The sequence below is a fragment of the Pteropus alecto genome, unplaced genomic scaffold (assembly GCF_000325575.1).
Source record: "Pteropus alecto unplaced genomic scaffold, ASM32557v1 scaffold3, whole genome shotgun sequence".
Taxonomy (NCBI): Eukaryota; Metazoa; Chordata; class Mammalia; order Chiroptera; family Pteropodidae; genus Pteropus; species Pteropus alecto.
Genome location: NW_006442484.1, coordinates 20,398,964 through 20,405,563, shown reverse-complemented (window position 1 = coordinate 20,405,563; position 6,600 = coordinate 20,398,964).

Sequence of the window (6,600 nt, the reverse complement as noted above, 5' to 3'; positions counted from 1 at the left end):
CTTCTTCCATTCATGATGCGAAGATGGCTTATAGCAACTCACAGGACTACATGCTTCCTTCTTTGTATTTTAGCCTCAGAAATTCTTGAAAAAATCCAGAGATTCAATTTGATGGGATTATCATGAGGCAAGTGATTATCCTCAAACCAGTCACTATAATGAATAGAATGTACTGATTTCCTTAGTGTAGGTCACATATGTTACCCTGGCACCAGGGGATAGTTGGCTTGTTTGAAACGACATATATCCCCAAATGGAAATCAGGGTCTGTTGTGAAGATTGAGTTCAACTTTTGAAGTGGAAAAGTATATCTATCCATATCTCTATCTCTGTCTCTGTCTCTATCTCTATCTCTATCTCTATATATCTATCATCTATATCATCTATCTCTCTATATCTATATCTATATCATCTATACCTATCTATATCTATATTTATATTTATATCTATATCTATCTACATCTAATTTATATCTATATCATCTATATGTTTCTCTTGCCTATGAGTATCAAATTAGTTTATATTTTTATATTTCCCTCAAAATTGCTTTTAAATAATGGCAAGCATGGTTTTACTACTAAAAATAAATTTGTCAATGAATTCACCTTCTAGAGAATATCTAAAATTTCCAGAGTGCACTTACATATTCTAGAGAGAAATTCTGGTTTTCGTTTTCTAACTAACTCCACATCTGGTTCTGATCTGTTGATTCTTGCTCTGCCCCTCTGTTGGATATTACTGCTTTGCTTGTTCTCAGGTCTATGGGATTCAGTATTCTACTTGGAATGCTTTTTACCCAGTTATTCACAAGGCTACTGGTCATTTCATATCCCTTTTCATAACAGTCATCTCTGAGAGTCTATCCTTGACAAACCTATTTAAATGATGTCCCCATCATGCAGTAACTTATTATATCTTAACTTATTTTATTTTATTATTTCGATATTATTAATCAGTATCTAAAATTCTTTATATTATCTATTAATTTTTAAATTGCTAATTCTCAATTTTGTTGATCTTTTTAGATTGAAATGTTAGCTTTATGAGAGATACTGTCTCATTCACAAAAACTGTTTTGCTCACCAATCTATTTGCAGAATGAACATATGAGTATATTGTTTCTGAATGTATTTTTTTTTCCTCTCCTGTCCTTTATCTTATACATGGGTATAAACTTTCCCTTAATCTCCCATTGACGATGTTGAAAATTAAAATACAACAGAAGAAAAACCTTGGGTGTATTATATTTCCAGTACTAGATATGTCAGCTCAAAGATACCACCTAAATTAGACTTTCTGTTAGGACATTCCTAACAAGATGGCTCTTTGTTAACTTTAGTCTGTATCTGCATGGTAGCGGCCAATTTTCCTTCCTTTTAATTCCTCTGCTTTCTACACACTTAAAGGAGTGTTCTTGGCCATGACCATCCTACTACCCAGAGTAGGACAGACAATGTCTTTCTTTTCTTCTAATCTAAGATTTGCCATGTTCGTTGTTGGTCCCCAATTTAACCTCTTCCCAGGATGGTTGTCATGAGCATTTCTACTTCCTTTAAGAAAGATTTTATTTGCAACAATGGAGGTGTGGTCTGGCCCAATGCCTTCAGTAGAACAATTGTCTTGGAATACAATAGTCCTGCATCAGCCCCTCTCTTGATAAACAAATTATTTGTCTTGAATAATAATTGTATGGGACATCACTATTTTATTGCAATAGTCTGGTGTTTAGCCAAGCCCAATTTATTTCCAATGTACAGTTTAACTTCAAGTTCAAGTTAATTGGGCTTTCTTATCTTTTTTAAGTCCTTTGAGGTCTCTATTGCTCATGTTTTGTGGCCATTATTTTTACAAAAAGTTCCCCAAAGGGCTTGCTGTAATTTTCAGAGACAGCACATTCTAAATCCATGCTTGGGAAAAAATTCCTCTAAGGGAAACACAATCTGCCGATATGCAACTCTGCTTGCAACATAGCCAACCTCTTTACATTATCTTGCAGGGCAATTGCATCCCTTGGAGTCACGTCTCTGCTTTACATCTTCAAAATTAAAAAGCACATTTTCAGTGCGTAATTTTCCTGGAACAATAAACCAGCTTCCCTGAAAGAAGAACATAAGTCTCTAACAATTAGAAAGCACAAAATATTCTGACTGCTTTAAAAGGACAGCATCGTTTAGTTTAGTTTCTTATTTGTTTGCTCCACTACCCTCTCAATTACACTTATGCCAGCTTTAGATCTCAAAGATTTTAGCATGAAGTTTGCATCTAAACTTTAATCAAAGTTTCTGGTATGCCCATCCTCTACAGACATTTCTACCTGTAAAAGATGTGTTTAAGCCCTTACTAAGCCTTTCCAGGGATCACACTGCCTTTTCCATCTCTTGAAGTGTTCTTATGTTGTAATCAGCTAATTATACTACCTGGGAAGGGAGTGTGGGAAGATCAAAGTGAGATTCCCAAGTAGAATACAGGTCCAAGAAAAACTGTTTAATAAAAGTTTTCACAAAAATCCAGTATCAGTCTTACTATATTTTAACAGGAGAAACTGGTTCAGAATTTTAGCTCTTCTTCCAAATTTATAAATTCATGACATTTGGAAGAGTAACATTAGAATTATAGTTTTCTCATATCGGGAAGAAAGAGTATTTCACGCATATCAAAGAATTTTGGAAACTGGTTGAATTTATACAAATAATCAAGAGTTGCTGTTTGTATTTCCTGATAAACTTCAGTTTCTCCAGAAGGAATTCAAATGTTTCTCCACATGTAAATTATGAGGACAGCTCTCTTCCTGGGAATATAGAGTTGTTAATACTGAATCTGATATAATTTGGAAGATAAACATGGGGACAGATTTAAGAATGTTTTTTTCTTAGGCTTTTAATGATAAAATCCAAATACTTGAACTTCAAGTTTGCTAACCTTTAAGGCCAAAGGTCTTGAGAGAGAAGAGCCCATGTTAATGGCTTAATGGAAAGTAGTAGAGACATTTGACAAAGGGAATTCATTTTAGCAGCACTTTAACGAAGTGAGAATTTGGCAAAAGGAACTGAGAGGCTGATAAGTCAAAGGTTGAGGTAGTAATGGACTGATTGTCTCTTGAATTATTGGGACTTGTTTGAATGATTTAGTAAAAGATATACTTAAGGCCATTATGGATAGAGCACTCAAAGGTGTCATTATCTCAATCCTCTCAACTCTACTACTCTAATACTTCTTGAAATTGTACTTCCTCTCACTTCTTATTGCCTTTGCCCTGACGATTTTATATACTATTATAGTATTAGCTTCTGAATTAGCATCCTACATATCACTGTTCTTTGCCATGTTCCAATTTTACACAGAATTATTTTTCTAAAACACAAATGTTTAAAATTATATATGGCCGATGAGGACATAAATTGCTTCTATCTTAATGGACCAAATTATGTGGCAATATCAATCAGTTTTAAAAATTCACATAACACTTTCAAGTAATTTCACTTTTAAGAATTTATCTTATAGGTATATTCACTCATGATGAATGCATAAAAAATGTACATTGTAGTACAGTAGACAGAAAAGATTTGGGAAAAGCTAAATATCGGTAAAGGACTAGTTAAATCAATTACGATACATTAATACCATGAAATTTATGTAGTCATCAAAATGAATGAAACAGTTCTGTATGTATAAAAGTGCACTGTCTGTTAGACTTATTTATTTTGGGGGAAACTAAATAAGATATAGAATAATGCGTAGAGAAAGCATGTATAGCAAGTGTGGAAAGATAAAAAAAAAAAAGTGTTCACAACAATTGCTTCCCAGGAGGAATCTAGGAAGACATTTAACACCATAAATTAGTATTTCCATTAAAAAAATTTATATAACTAGAATTATCCATTTTTTTATGGGGGAACATATTTCATTTAACATATGTTGGTGTGCTTTATCCATTTAGTTACATGTAGCAGTGGTTTATTAATTTTCATCAATGCTTAACATTTTATTATACAATATGATACAATTTATTTATTTACTTTATTATTAACAGATATTTGAGAAGTTTCATGTTTGAAGCTACATGAATAGTGCTACCATGAACATAGCAGTAATGTCCTTTGGTACACATATGTAAACATTTCTATTGGAGATAAATATGTGAATTGCTGGTTTATAAAATAGATATGTATTCTGCTTTATTATATATTGATAATTTTTTGCACTGTTTATATGAATTTACCTTGTATTAATAGGCTGTGAAAATTATAATTACTTCTAGTCCACATCAACAATTGATACTGACAGTCTTTCAGTTTGTAGTGATTTTGGGGTGTGTGTGTGTGTGTGACAGAAAGAGAGAGAAGTGGATCTAATTTTTAATTTTTCTGCTAATGATATTGAACCTATTTTTATGTCAATTGGACATTTAGTATCTTTTTTGTAAAGTGCTCATTAAATTCTTTCCCTTATTTTTCTATTAGGTTGACTGTCTTTTTCTTACAGATTTATAGGAATTCTTTAAACAAATGCTCTTTAAACGTATCTTGTCAGACATATATAATTAAAATATCTTATGCTTGGTGAGTTGCTTTTTCACTTTTTTAATGATATCTTTTGATCAACTAAAGTTCTAAGTTTTATCATTGTAATTGCCTTTATATTTAGCATTTTTTTCCCATTTAAGAAATCTTTGTTATTCCAAGTCATGAAGATATTCTTTATTGTTATTTTCTAGAACCAAGCTGCAAACGAATATCCACATAAGCTGCAAAATAAATACCCATTTTATCTTTCCATAATACTTAATCTAGTATTTAACTGAACTTAAAAAAATACTTGCAATTTAACATGCACTAATTAGCAAAAATATTATAAAAAACCCAAAGCTTTTCCTTTTTACTTATGTGTATTTATTAAGAATCTACTATTTGCAATACTGTGTTAGTTACCAATTTTAAAAATAATCAAAAATTTTGAATAAATATTTCTCTGAAAAACATGCACAAATGACAAATAAGCAAATGAATATGCTTACCATTATTAGTCACTAGGAGAATAAGAGCAAAATCACAATGGGATACCTCTTCACTACCACTAGGATGGCTAAAGCAGGACAGATAATTGTTGACAAGAATGTGGAGAAATTGGAATCCTCATACATTGCTAGTGGGATTTTAAAATGGTGCAGCCAGTTTGGAAAACAGGTTAGCAATTCATTGGAGTGTTAAACTTAAAGTTTCCATATGACTCAGCAAATTCTGCTCCTAGGTATATACCCAAGAAAATTGAAAACAGGTGTTCAAACAAAAAATTGTTCACAAATGCCCGTACCAGCATTATTCATAATAACAAAAAGTAGAAGCAACCTAAATGCCCATCAACTGATAAATTTGATTTAAAATGTTGTATATCCCTATAAAGAAATATTATACAGCTATTAAAGGGAATGAAAAATGAGCACATGCTGCATTATGGATGGATTTTGAAAACATTAGCTTTTGTTCATACAGTTCTATACGATAAAATTGTATGATTCCATTTATTTGAAATATCCAGAATACATAAGTCTATCGAGATAGAAGGAAGGGTACGTATATGTTTTCTTTTTTGGGGGGGTGGAGGTGGTGGAAATTGAGGATTGTGAAAGAATGTCAAATAAAAGATTAATATTAGTGGGTACAATTTTGGGGGGGGAATTAATGAAAATGTTCTAAAATTAATAAGCGTTAAGGATTGCACAACTGTGACTACGCTAAAAAATAGTGTACTCTTTAGCGTACTCTTCTTTTTTTTTAAAAAAAGTGTACTCTTTCTTCTTTTTTTAAAAAAAGTAGCACTGCATGCTATTTATTTTACATCTGTTCCCTCGATCAGATGTATGTACCTGAAGAACAGGGGCTGTATCTTTTTTTTTTTTTTTAGCGTACACTTTCAATGAGTCAATTTTTTAGTGGGGAAATATCTTAATAAATAAAAGGATTTAAAAGATGAAGAAAAACAAAATAATGGGTATAATGACAAATTACATTTATAAAAATATGAATTTCATTAAAGAAATTCAAATAAGTATTTTATCTCCCAAAATATTTTTATTAATTGCTCTTCTGAACTCTTTTGATAATATTTTCTGTAATCTATGTGTGTGAACACCGTCTCCATTTGACATAATAAGTTAGCTATTAATTCATTGAAACAGATAACAAGGAAGAACATTTTGCTTTAAACAAATTAAAAAAATCTATTATTTTTCAAAAATTAAAAAATTTAATAGTAGGGTAAAAATTTGCTCAAATTGCAGTTTGAAAAAAAAGTAGTATGATTTGCTTTAACTCTGAGAAAATGAGAAAAAAATATTTTTGACTTAGTTCTTAGAGGACTAGTATATAAGGAGTAATAAAATAGAGGTCATAAAAATTGAACATGTTATATTTATTGAGAGCGATAAAAATATTCTTTATATGATAACTATTCAAGAACTTACACATTCATGAAGTGTAATGTGTTGATGATTCCATAAATAAGAAAAATGTGATTCGTCTTCCTTTCTTTTTCTTTTCTTTCTTCTTCTTTCTTTCTTTCTTTCTTTCTTTCTTTCTTTCTTTCTTTCTTTCTTTCTTTCTT